Below are 14,081 nucleotides of genomic sequence, written 5' to 3' on the forward strand. Positions count from 1 at the left end.
GGAACTGGATACCTGGTTCGCAGGAGGCCTTCACTTCAACTGCTAATTCATTTATAAAAGGGTGAACAATAGTGGACTTAAAATGCAGCCTTGTCTTAGCCCCAAAGGACACTCAACATGCTCAAGTAGTATCATTAGCCCTAACACGGGCTTTAACACATCTGTAACTATATAGATTGTTAAACATGGAGAAAGGTTGAAATTACCGAAATATTGCTAAAATGGCATAGAACCCTACTCGCTCCATATATTCTATACATTTTAATTGTGACTGTTCAAGTACAGTCAGCACCTGTAACATAGACTAACACTTAGTCAATGAAAACATTTCTCTAAAATAATCATATTATTTTTTCTTTGAAAGAACCTTTCCTCTTCTGCTGTTTTCATGTGGAATCAATGAAACTAGACTTGGCCTAGTTTGATATAGACTTGCCTAGGCTTTTAGTAAAAATTATACAATAATACAGGACTACAGTAAATACAACAGCAAGTAAACTATATATAGCACTACTACGTAAAAGAAGCTTTAAAACAACCAAATCCTTCATGCCATGACAGATTAACTACAGTAATATGAAAGAATTGAGTGTTGTTGTAGTATAAATAAATAATCTAGTCTGGGTCAGGAAAACCTTAACTTTTGACGACACCAGCAAAATCGAGATTATCAGGGCCCTGTGACATGCAGTGTCTCTTCCTAAAATATTCCAGGTTAGACTTGTCCATTGCAGTTGTAAGAGCAGACCAGTCAGCCTGCTGAATGTGGCAAACAAAAAACAAACAAACTGCAAAGTGTGCCTAATTTTAAAAAGCATGGTACTTACTGTGGTAGACAGAGACACAATGGTCGCAAGCCATGATGTCAGTTCCTGCATAATCCTTCCAACTTCTACACGCTCAATTTACTTTACGCAAATTTCAACTATGGAATAAGTTTCTTATTTTAAGAATTAGAAGCCGTGAGATATCCTTAACCCACACACTTTCGGCTGCTTCTGTGAAACAAAGCATTGACACCTCTACAAGAGTCGGAATAGATCAGTTAGGCTGTTTCACCACAAAGTCGTCAATTCATGATTCCATCATCACAATTCCAGATCAATGTTTGCCAAATTCAAATGCCCTAGCCTGTCAACATAAGCTGTTGACATTAAAAGTACCAACTTGACTTTATTAGTGCGTCCACTGTCACAGTTACATATTCAGTTACAAACTAAACTGGTAATACAAGAGGGTCCTGACAGGGGGTATATTTACTATTTAGCATAACACAACTAAAAAAACTATTGTTAACTTAAGATTTTATCATAAATAATTAAAAAAAAATGGCACAAACTACTTTGCATAAAATTAGAACTTTACTTTTTTATCTATGCTAGATACTGTCAATACATCAAGATTTCACATGACAAGCTTATTGGAACTATCATTATCAATACATAAGAAATATGGTTTCAACAGTGACGTGTGTTTGAACAATACAGTGAGTGAGTGAGTGAGTATGGTTTTACACAGCTTTTAGCTATATTCTGCAATATCACGTCGGGGGACATCAGAAATGGGCTTCATACATTGTACATGTGGGGAATCGAACTGGGCCTTCACTGTGAGGAGCCAATGCTTTAACCACTAGGCTACCCCACCGCCACTTGATGACAATCAACTAGCTCACCTGTCTCTCAGGTCCCTTCAAGCCAAAATGATTTCCGGGGGACGTGGGGGACACCGAGGGCCACAATTCACTGTGCAGAGTTGCGTCCCCACGGCATGCTCGAAGCCTAGGGCCATGGGTTCGAATCTCAGATTCATCGTGATTTTCAGTTTGCTCAAGGATTTCACAAATGTTGTATTTCTGAATCGTGTGGACTTTACTTCCACATCAGGCTGACATGTCATGGTAAAACTGAAATATTGCTCATAACAACACAACCCACACACTCATTCACTGCACTCACCCAAAATGATTTCCACCTGTATACACAGATATATTATGAGTTACCTGCATCAATGATGGAGTGCACAGGATTTTACAATCTGACTATCTGTCTGTGTGTTTGTTTGTTACTTTACGTCGCACTCAACAATATTCCAGCTATATCACGGCAGTCTGTAAATAACTTAGTCTGGACCAGACAATCCAGTGATTGATATTATGAGCATCAATCCACACAATTGGGATACAATGACATGCATCAACCAAGTCAGCGAGCCTGACCACCCGATCCTGTTAGTTGCCTCTTACAACAAGCATAGTCACCTTTTACGTCCGTCAAGGACTTCACTGGTCTTGAACAAACTGAAAAGTGGCTGTGTCCAAGCCTGTAAACCAGTGGTTGACATGAGCAACGCTCCGGGCTGGGGTATCGCGACACACTTTCAAGCAGGTAACTCATCACTGCATATTGTAACCACTGGAGTTACACGGACAAACAAGGAGCACTCGGAACTTATTACTGCCCCAACATCCCTTCAAGGAAACAAGACTTGTGTAATATAAATCTACAAGTCCTTTTCATAAGGGGCAGTGGGGTTCGTGATATTGCTGGAATAGTGCTAAAAGTGGCATAAAACCATACTCACTCACTGACCTTTTCTTTCAAGAAGTCACATGACAGGACCCATGTGACCAGGATGTAAAGGCTTGTTTTGTTCTTTGCACCATTTTTAAAAATAGACTAAAGATATATCACATCGCTAAAAAATCCATGTCCTGTTGGACTAGGTAATAAAACTTCTTAAATGTTAAATCAAGGTTCAGCCAACAGTGGCTTTGGTACTTAATTCAAGTTGTTTATTCACAACATGTACTAGTCAGTTAGTGGCCATCAGACTGATAAGATTAAATACTTGACCAAAATAACTGAAACTTATGGTTATGTTGAGCTTGGGCCAAGGCCTATTTACAGTATGAATCTCTCCTGCTGCTTTCTTATTATTATAATGTAGAGGGGGGAACAGGTGGCCCAGTCGTCTAAGGCGAAACCTATATAGAAACCTATGATTGCGGGTTCGAATCCTGGTTCCCCCCAGATTATGTTTTAAGGTTTGTCAGCACCATACCCGTGCTCCTGGGTTTCACCGAAGTGGTAAACATCTGAGACTTGCATCACTTCGGGCTTTCCTCCCACATCAAGCTGACACGCCGCGATATAACTCGAATACTGTTCAAAGCGGCGTTAAGCCCAACTCACTCCCTTATAATGTAGAGAATCTGTTTTTCTGAGTTACGATTTGATTTCTCCCTGACTTCTGTAACCAAGGCTCATACCAACTTTGACTGGAGTAGGTCCGATAGTTTTTCAGATATTGTAGTAAACATCGGTACCTTAAATTACCTTCCAGACTATAACATGATATGAAAAATACAAGCATAACATAATATGCACAAATACAGGAACCAAGTTATAGTTAGCGTTACCTGCGATTCAGAGCCTGAAACACACAGGAAAGTTCCATATCTATGTTAATGATTCTGAGTGTCCAGGCAGGGATTGAATGGAACTGTCATACAAACAGCATGCAAAATGCCTTATAACTGATTCATTTTCAACATTATTACAATTTAGAAAATAGTAAATGTTAGCATTCCCTACAGCGTCTTGTTTTTGTAACAATATGAACTATTTCAGAACCCCTATCAAAAGATGAGTAGTACATATAATCTGTATACAACAGAAACAAACAAAGCATCATCCCCTGTTATCCAGGGTATTATATCTTCATTCTATTGTGATAGCCTGGACAAATTTCAGGGATTTATCTTGGATTCTAAATAAGTGCTCATGGCGAATGAATTTAGGAAAGAATACTTATTTTGTTTAAATCTGGGATTTTATACAAAGCTTTTTGATTTTCCTAACTTTGGAGGTATTTTTACATTGCATTCAGTGCAATGCTGGAAAACTAAGCACCAATGTCTCCTCCACTTTTTGGCCCTGGTGTCAGTCAATAACATTAGTTATAACTGTATGAACATGAAGTTGGAAATTTTTAATTGTAATTCGCAAATTTTTATTGACATTTGCAGCAGCCTTGGGTAAAAAATTGGCCCATGAACAGGTCTAGATAATCCCTGAAATTGCTAGCACAGTTTCGTTCATCTGTCGCTCCTATCAGTACCATCCCACAGAGTTTTTCTGCCACCGAGTCTCACCGCCTGACTTCATCTAGTCACCTTTCACAACAAGCAGACCCATGACAATTCGGGTTAGAATTGGTCTTCAGCAACCCATGCATGTCATAAGAGGTGACGGAATTGGATGGTCAGGCTCACTGACCTGGTTGATTCATGTCATTGTATCCCATTTGCGTAGATCGATGCTCATGATGTCAATCACTGGATTGTCTGGTCCAGACTAAATTATTTACAGACCGCCTGCATATAGCTGGAATATTGCTGAGTACAAACAAACAAAAAACTCAAAACACAAGCAATAGTTTGCCCAGACCTAATCTTGCCTAGGATCCCTGGGGGACAAAATTTTGATGAGTTTTCTTGACATGACCTACATTTCACGTCACCAGTGAGATGATTGGTTGCCCTGGTTACTGGAGTTGGGCTGGTTCAGTGCTCCAATATCAGGACTCCAGTGGGGAGTGGTTTAGATAATGGTTCAACAGAAAACACATGAATAGAAAGTTGAATAACTTTGTAAATTTGTTCAGGTTGAATTGTGTCAGAGCTCACAAACACTTCGGCTACGAATACACGAATACACACTTCCCGAACCTTCTCAACCATATTGCAAGGATGCTGTTTGTCTGGGTCAAATAATGATCGGCACAACTGTTTCAGTGAGACTGAGAGTGATCATCCAGTTGACGAATACACTTCCACTAGTGAGGTATCCCACTGTGCAGTGTGACTACCCACAGTGTGAACTGTCACACACAGGACAAGGGGGTCACAGTCAGTGATGTGAAACTGGCGCTTTGCTGTGAGCTGCTGCTACAATTAGGTACAATTTCTCACGTAATCACCTCAGGCTCTGACACAGCTGGGGAATTATACGTGAACGACACCCCCGTGTACACATTAACGTAACGCAGCAGAAAGGCCCTGGGCAGACTCATACAGCATGATCAGGGGTAGACACCAGAAGTTTTGTCACTTCATCTGACTTGTCATATCACTTCACCCAACTAGCCTCCACCACTTCACCAAACTAGCCCCCATCACTTCACCCAACTAGTCCCCATGACTTCACTCAACTAGTCCCCATCACTTCACCAAACTAGCCCCCATCACTTCACCAAACTAGCCCCCATCACTTCACTCAACTAGTCCCCATCACTTCACTCAACTAGTCCCCATCACTTCCCCAAACTAGCCCCCATCACTTCACCCAACTAGCCCCCATCACTTCACCCAACTAGTCCCCATCACTTCACCCAACTAGCCTCCATCACTTCACCCAACTAGTCCCCATCACTTCATCCAACTAGCCCCCATCACTTCACCCAACTAGTCCCCATCACTTCACCAAACTAGCCCCCATCACTTCACCCAACTAGTCCCCATCACTTCACTCAACTAGTCCCCATCACTTCACCAAACTAGCCCCCATCACTTCACCCAACTAGCCCCCATCACTTCACCCAACTAGTCCCCATCACTTCACCCAACTAGTCTCCATCACTTCACCCATCTAGTCCCCATCACTTCACACAACTAGCCCCCATCACTTCACCCAACTAGTCCCCATCACTTCACCCAACTAGTCCCCATCACTTCACCCAACTAGCCTCCATCACTTCACTCACCTAGCCTCCATCACTTCACCTAACTAGCCCCCATCACTTCACCCAACTAGTCCCCATCACTTCACCCAACTAGTCCCCATCACTTCACCCAACTAGCCCCCATCACTTTACTCACCTAGCCCCCATCACTTCACCCAACTAGTCCCCATCACTTCACCCAACTAGCCCCCATCACTTCATCCAACTAGCCCCCATCACTTCACCCAACTAGTCCCCATCACTTCACCCAACTAGCCTCCATCACTTCACCCAACTAGCCCCCATCACTTTACCCAACTAGTCCCCATCACTTCACCCATCTAGTCCCCATCACTTCACCCAACTAGTCCCCATCACTTCACCCAACTAGTCCCCATCACTTCACCCAACTAGTCCCATCACTTCACCCAACTAGCCCCCATCACTTCACCCAACTAGTCCCCATCACTTCACCAAACTAGCCCCCATCACTTCACCCAACTAGCCCCCATCACTTCACCCAACTAGTCCCCATCACTTCACCCAACTAGTCCCCATCACTTCACTCAACTTGCCCCCATCACTTCACCCAACTAGTCCCCATCACTTCACCCAACTAGTCCCCATCACTTCACCCAACTAGCCCCCATCACTTCACCCAACTAGCCCCCATCACTTCACCCAACTAGCCCCCATCACTTCACCCAACTAGTCCCCATCACTTCACCCAACTAGTCCCCATCACTTCACCCAACTAGTCCCCATCGCTTCACCCAACTAGCCCCCATCACTTCACCCAACTAGCCCCCATCACTTCACCCAACTAGTCCCCATCACTTCACCCAACTAGCCCCCATCACTTCACCCTACTAGCCCCCATCACTTCACCCAACTAGTCCCCATCACTTCACCCAACTAGTCCCCATCACTTCACCCAACTAGCCCCCATCACTTCACCCAACTAGTCTCCATCACTTCACCCTACTAGCCCCCATCACTTCACCCAACTAGTCCCCATCACTTCACCCAACTAGTCCCCATCACTTCACCCAACTAGTCCCCATCACTTCACCCAACTAGTCCCCATCACTTCACCCAACTAGCCCCCATCACTTCACCAAACTAGTCCCCATCACTTCACCCATACAGATCGCGAGGTTGGTACAGGGGTGTGTTGCATTTATACATATAGAAGTTTTAAAGGTCACAGATCAGCTATACCTTTGTGTAAACTTCATCATTACCAGAAATCTGGGGAGGCCCGTCTCATACAAAACCATCGGGAGGTTCATCTCTTATACAAAACCATGGGGAGGTCCGTCTCTGATACAAAACCATGGGGAGGCCGTCTCTTATACAAAACCATGGGGAGGCCGTCTTTTATACAAAACCATGGGGAGGCCGGCTTTCATACAAAACCATGGGGAGGCCGTCTTTTATACAAAACCATGGGGAGGTCCGTCTTTTATACAAAACCATGGGTAGGTCTGTCTCTTATACAAAACCATGGGGAGGTCTGTCTCTTATACAAAACCATGGGGAGGCCGTCTTTTATACAAAACCATGAGGAGGCCGTCTTTTATACAAAACCATGGGGAGGTCCATCTCTTATACAAAACCTTTGGGAGGTCCGTCTTTTATACAAAACCATGGGGAGGTCCGTTTCTTATACAAAACCATCGGGAGGCCGTCTCTTATACAAAACCATGGGGAGGTCCGTCTTTTATACAAAACCATCGGGAGGTCTGTCTCTTATACAAAACCATGGGGAGGCCTTCTTTTATACAAAACCATGGGGAGGTCCATCTCTTATACAAAACCTTTGGGGGGGGCGTTTTTTATACAAACCATGGGGAGGTCCGTTTCTTATACAAAACCATTGGGAGGTCTGTCTCTTATACAAAACTATAGGGAGGTCCGTCTCTTATACAAAACCATGGGGAGGCCGTCTCTTATACAAAACCATGGGGAGGTCCGTCTTTTATACAAAACCATGGGGAGGTCCGTTTCTTATACAAAACCATCGGGAGGTCCGTCTTTTATACAAAACCATTGGGAGGTCCATCTCTTATACAAAACAAGCATATAGTCGACGAAGTCATCTATATCCCCCGCCTATTTTAACACGTTATGGTCCCAAACCAGGTAACTGACCCAACATTTCTCTTGGCCCATGTCAAAATAGCTGCAAAGGAAATTCTAAAATATACATTTCTAAAACTCCTTAATGTTTGGCAAGGAAATATTTAACAGTTTATTTGTTATACTCCATAAGTGAACCCACCCTATAATAGAACCTAAGTCCAACTTGTTGTCATGGAAACATAAAATATAGAAAAATTCTAAAAGTGCTAAATATCAAAAGGCACCAATTCAGTATGTGTCTGGTAGACATGCAAAGTTTTGTAAGAAAGTATTTAACGGTTTTTGAGTTATGCTCCGGAAACGAACAGCACCCTTATAGAACCTAAGCCCACCTTGTTGCCATGAAAACGTAAAAAATAAAAATTTATAAAATTCCTAAATAGCAAAAGGCACCAGTTTAGTATGTGTTTGGTAAACATGCAAAGTTTTGTAAGAAATTATTTAACGTTTTTTGAGTTACACTCCGGAAACGAACAGCACCCTTCTGACATGCAAAGTTTTGTAAGAAACTATTTAAGAGTTTTTGAGTTATGCTTTGGAAATGAACAGCACCCTTATAGAACCTAAGTCCAACTTGTTGCCATGGAAAAGTTAAAAATAAGAATTTATAAAACTCCTAAATAGCAAAAGGCACCAGTTCAGCATGAGTCTGATAGACATGCAAAGTTTCGTAGAGAAATATTTAACAGTTTCTGTGTTATGCTCCGGAAACGATTTCGGGACGCACGCACGCACGCACACACGCACGCACACACAGACGGAACCCATTTCTATATCCCCCGCCAACTTCGTTGGGGTGGGGGATAACTATGGGGAGGTTCGTCTTTTATACAAAACTATAGGGACGTCCGTCTCCTATTCGAAACCATGGGGAGGTCTGTCTCTTATTCAAATCTAAAAGGGGGGTCCGTCTCTTATACAAAATCATGGGGAGGTCCATTTCTTATACAAAACCATGTTGTGGTTCTTCTCTTATTCAAGACTGTGGGGAATTCCATCTTTATTCAAAGCTACACTGTGATCAGACTCCGTACCTGAAACTAGGTCACCATCTTATTGAAAGATTAGAAACAGTAGTCCGGAATGCCCCTGTGACAGCCCACCTGATAGACATGAAAGATCTCACAGCAGGGGTTGACACTTCGACTTCCCACCCACCATAAGGAACAACACATCACACTCAAACCCTGCACTCCAATATTTGTGATCACTCTTCCTCAACTGAGACAAAAAAAACCATTTTGAAAACACGAAACAAACAAATCTTTCCAGTCTGAAAGGATAAACTTGTACGTTAAGAAGTGAAAAAGTTGTTTTACAAATGTAGATCTGCTTTCCAGGAGGTAGCCTTTCTCCATGGCTGCGTACTGAAAGAAAAGACCTGTGTGGTAATTCTTTCCTCCTAATATGCAAGTCTAGATATGTGGACAGTGCAGGAAGACTCCAGTCTCTTATAGGGACAACTTGTTCTTATAATTTACATAATCTAGAAATTATGATTTAAACTACTTATTATTGCCATAGAGACTTACCCAAGTCTATGAGGGAGGCGGCTCCTGACAAGTTACATTCTCCACATTCCCCCGAACAACGCACGTGGATGCTATTCCTCAGTGACCTCCAACACTCGACAAGAAGCACCACCAAAACAATCTACTTGACACAACCGTCTTTCGGGAGTTAATATTTTGATGGCAAAAATACTACCGGTATCCTTGTCTTCGGGTGAAGTCTTTGCAAGAGCAGTTGGGGAACAAACATAGGCAATGTTACTGTAAATTTAGATATAGAGATTATAAGCCGAGTGTGTTTCCATATCATCAATATCATATGTTAGATTTGTTTGTTTGTTGTTTAACGCCCCATTCAGCAATGTTCCAGCTATGGCGGCGGTCTGTAAATAATAAGAGTCTGGACCAGACAATCCAGTGATTGATATCTTGAGCATCAACCCAATGGGATCGATGACATGCATCAACCAAGTCAGCGAGACTGATTACCTGACCCCTTTAGTCGCCTCTTACGACAAGCATAGTTTCCTCTTACGGCTAGGATGGGTTGCTGAAGACCTATTCTAACCCGGATCTTTATGGGTTCGTAAACATCTACAACCTGCATCGCTGGAACTTTCCTCTCAAAATAACAATGTCGCTTTTACATGATAAACTGAAATATTGTTCAAGGCAACATAAAACGCAACTCACTCACTCATTCCCCATGTTTACTCATGTTTATCTTCAAGAATCGTCAAGTGATTCTCGTAACTGTATTATAATTAAGGGGCATCAGAAACTCAATGATTCAGAGGTCAAGATAACTTTTAGAGCAATTGAGTATTTACTTGAAGGTTTCTATTTTAAATGGGTTATTACATTTTTCATTGAGTAAGCAATATTTTTTCACTCACTATTGGCTTCTTCCAAAAATGAGTTAACATTTTGAGATTTCAAAAAAAATAAAATAATGTTTGAGATGTATATAAGGGTTCTAACAAAAGGCTTGACACGGAAAGTAAATTAGCTCATAATAGAGTTTCAGAAATTAGCTCCATTGTACATTGCCAAGTTTTCAAATAAAGACATCAGTCTTCTTAGGCTTCATGATAGTTTAATGTTGACAAGCGTTGCATGTACAGATCTCAACATGTGCTCAAGACCAAGGGAGCTAAGTCACTCTCACGAAGTTGCATACCGCTAAATACATATACGCCACAGTACACATACTGAAAAACCTTCATTGGGTATTTATGTGTGCTAGTTTTACATTTAAATGTTTCATTTAATGCATGCGTTTCTGTACGCATGTTAATTGAAAGTAATTGGGTTTTGAATATTATGGTGGGGAGTTATCTGTAGCTCTGTGATTGACAGTCCATAAAATAACACATGTTGATATACCTGGGTAAAGACGATTAGCACCATTAAACAAACAGTAGAATAAAGACTATATGAATCAGTCACACACTTGACTGAACAGCCGCATTGATCGTCTCAAAGGGACAATCAACCGCCGTGGTAAACTCCCATTTAGTATGGCATGACAACTGAGCCATATCATCAAGTATAATATATTTGTGTATCAGTGTGCCAGTCTATCACCACATACACATGTGAGTACCTTAAAAGGCGACTGTGCTTGTCGTAAAAGGCGACTAACGGGATCGGGTGGTCAGGCTCGCTGACTTGGTTGATGCATGTCATCAATCCCAGTTGCGTGGATCGATGCTCATGATATTAATCACTGCATTGTCTGGTCCAGGCTCGATTATTTACAGACCGCTGTTGTATGGCTGGAATATTGCGGAGTGCGACGTTAAACAACAAACCAACCAACCATCATGTGAGTACAAGCTTCATCACCTTGCTGCACCAGCTACAGAAGGTGTTTATTTTAAATCAATGGTACCAGTCCCGGCATCCTTTCACCAGGGATTTCAGTTCCATGGGGTACTATCTTGACTAAGTTATTTCCATTTTTAGTTACGGATAAAAGTTTTAAACTTCATTAAAATATGTTTCCGAGTTAATTTACTGATTAAATGTCTTTGTGTAAGGGGGAAAAACATCAAAACTCTTCAACCCTGTGTATAAGACAACCCCCCTTGAAAGCTCTCTAATTCAAGGTACGAAAAACTTGCCTTATACACAGCGATATACAGTAGATCTGAAGTTTTCACTACGATATTGGTGTAAAAGGGTTTTCTTTGAACATCTTCAAAATTAATGAAAGGTTTGTTTATGTTTTGCAACATAGTTGCATAGTTGCATAAATTTGGGAAATAATTGTCAGGTTGACTTTGTAGTTATACAAAGACTATGCTGTTGTTACCAGTAATTAATGAAATCTTTAAACAAATTATACACAGATTCACAGATCAATTCTGTAGGATCCAGTGTACTGTACATTTCAGCCTAACAACTTGGCAGCGTTTACTTGACAGATTGTTGGGAGTATATGTTATTTTCCAGTTAGAGCTTAGCCGTTCTTTGAATGCAAATTTCCAATCTTGATATACGGTTACATTTTCATGACAAAATAATCTTACCAAATCCAGGTTTGGGCTTGAAATATGCAATCTACAGCATATTGTCGTGGTTGATAATATTTTCAATATAATTTGGTATGGCCACATCGCCAGTATTATGGTTTTTAACAGGACCGGGGCATGCTGCACTGATGCCAAAACTGCCACCATTTTCAATGAGCCATGAGGCACAATGATAATTTTTTTAATCATTGACATATCAATAATCAATCCATCAAATTAATTTGGTACCTCTGTAAAGCATGTGATTCTGTCAATCAGAAAATGTTGTTAGTTTCGACTTCTAAAACAATTGAACATGACAAGTTTCTGTCGAAAATGGGCATGCAGTTTTCCAGTTGCCTGGGTGACAATTGTCGCGACAGACACTGCTATACTCCGTAGATCTGCATGACTGTTGTTGCCACATGCAGTCTAAGGCTTAACAAATATATGTGTTTCAAGTTTTGTGACATTCCCCACATCCCATTTCAACATCAAACCTTTGAAGCCTGACATACCCTCAGAGAATATTAGCCACCCACAAACATTCTATTCGGTCAAGGAGGATAAGCATGTATACAAGGATTGTAAGAAACCACAGTTATTTGTAATCATACTTAATTTGACGATATTTATGCCTCTTACTAACAGTCTGTGTGCATGTGCATGTGCTTGCCGGTATTAGTCGGGACTAATGCCAATTTATAGCGCTAACCCACTGAGATACCATGCCACAGTTTATCATGAACGCCCCACTCAGACACAGTATATTGACTCCAGCCTACAAATCCTTGTTTTAGCCCTTAATGATGAGCGCCAGACAGGGTAACATTAAGAACCATTTTTAAACGTCTTTTGATATGACGCGGCCTGGGATTAAACTCCACGGAGGCGATCCTCAGTGCTACTTCATGTGCCAGGACTCTGAAATAAGTGGCCTTGGCAGGCAAAATGGAAAAAAGTCACTTTGTTCAAAATTGGGATAGGGCTAACTAGAATAGAACTAAGTATTGTAGGGCATGTAAAGTCAACTCTGCAGATTTTATTATGTTAGGGCATAGTTAATTACGAATGCTTCACCAAAATTATATTTGAAAAACAGAAATAGCTTGAAGCGAGTAATAACAAACGACAGGCGAAATCATCTCCAAAACCATAAATTTTGTCACTGAGGTGACTCCCCTTACTGGGTGTTAAAACAGGTTCCTAATGCTTGACACGCTGCACAACTTAAATTATCATCACGATCAGGCTGACGCCCAAGATGCTTGCTTCTGCTTCTGGTTTTTCATTTTGTTACATCTTTTTTACGTCTGCTCATCCATTTGATTACCGTGTCCACAACTTATGTCACCTTAGTATCAACACTGAAGATGCCTTGAGTTGTCTACTCGGGAGTAATCCCGGACAGGCATGCACTGTGTGGACTGGGCCAGGGCAGCGGGTGTTTTGTGACCCACACAGAATGTTAGGAACAAGATGCTAGCTACAGATTGTAATTTGTTATCTTAATTAGTCACAATGTCAAGATCAAAGGTCGTTTCACACATTCAACAATGTATGCAATGATGATAATTCTTTTTTGATGAACAGAAATAGCAGAAACAGTATATGTATATGGCAAAGAAAAACACGACTGATAAACGTAGCAAACATGTCAGCCAATGAAAACTATTGTCACTGATGCGCCGGTAGCTTTAGGCCACGCCCCCTAATAAGTTTGTTTCAAAAGCTGATTATGGCATGTGTGATTTCAGCACTATTCATTCTCCTTTTTCAGACACCTTACATGTTAACAGCGCAATCAGCCAAGCCACTTCGTCACTTGGTATTATATGCACACACCTGTTTTCAGAGGCATGAGCCATCTCTGTATTCAAATGGAAATTGACAACCATCCTAGACTGTACAGTATATAAATCATCTCCATTCTATTATGATAAGTACCTGGACCCATTCCTAACATAATTATAAGATCAACATCAGCATCTAGCAGTTCAGGTTAATTTGAGAAGGAGAAAGTGAGAGACATGACGATGACGCTGTCACTTCAGAAACACAATCTCATTAAAATCAGACCTTACTCCGATGTGACACCTTACTGTGCAAAGATCAGAGGACAATGCCACCTGGTGAACTTTCTTATCAGCCAATCAGCTTCAGTGCTTTTAAATTCTTTGTACTG

At 41.4% G+C, this 14,081-nt stretch overlaps 1 protein-coding gene across 1 annotated transcript in view; it reads right to left on the reverse strand.

Annotated features, from left to right (window-relative positions):
- The window catches only part of LOC139474829 (excitatory amino acid transporter 2-like), a 79,830-nt gene that overhangs the window by 53,657 nt on the left and 12,092 nt on the right, over nucleotides 1-14,081 (reverse strand). The window lies entirely within an intron of this gene.

Source organism: Haliotis cracherodii, unplaced genomic scaffold (assembly GCF_022045235.1).
Source record: "Haliotis cracherodii isolate W230 unplaced genomic scaffold, xgHalCrac1.p SCAF_3, whole genome shotgun sequence".
In the NCBI taxonomy this organism is placed as follows: domain Eukaryota; kingdom Metazoa; phylum Mollusca; class Gastropoda; order Lepetellida; family Haliotidae; genus Haliotis; species Haliotis cracherodii.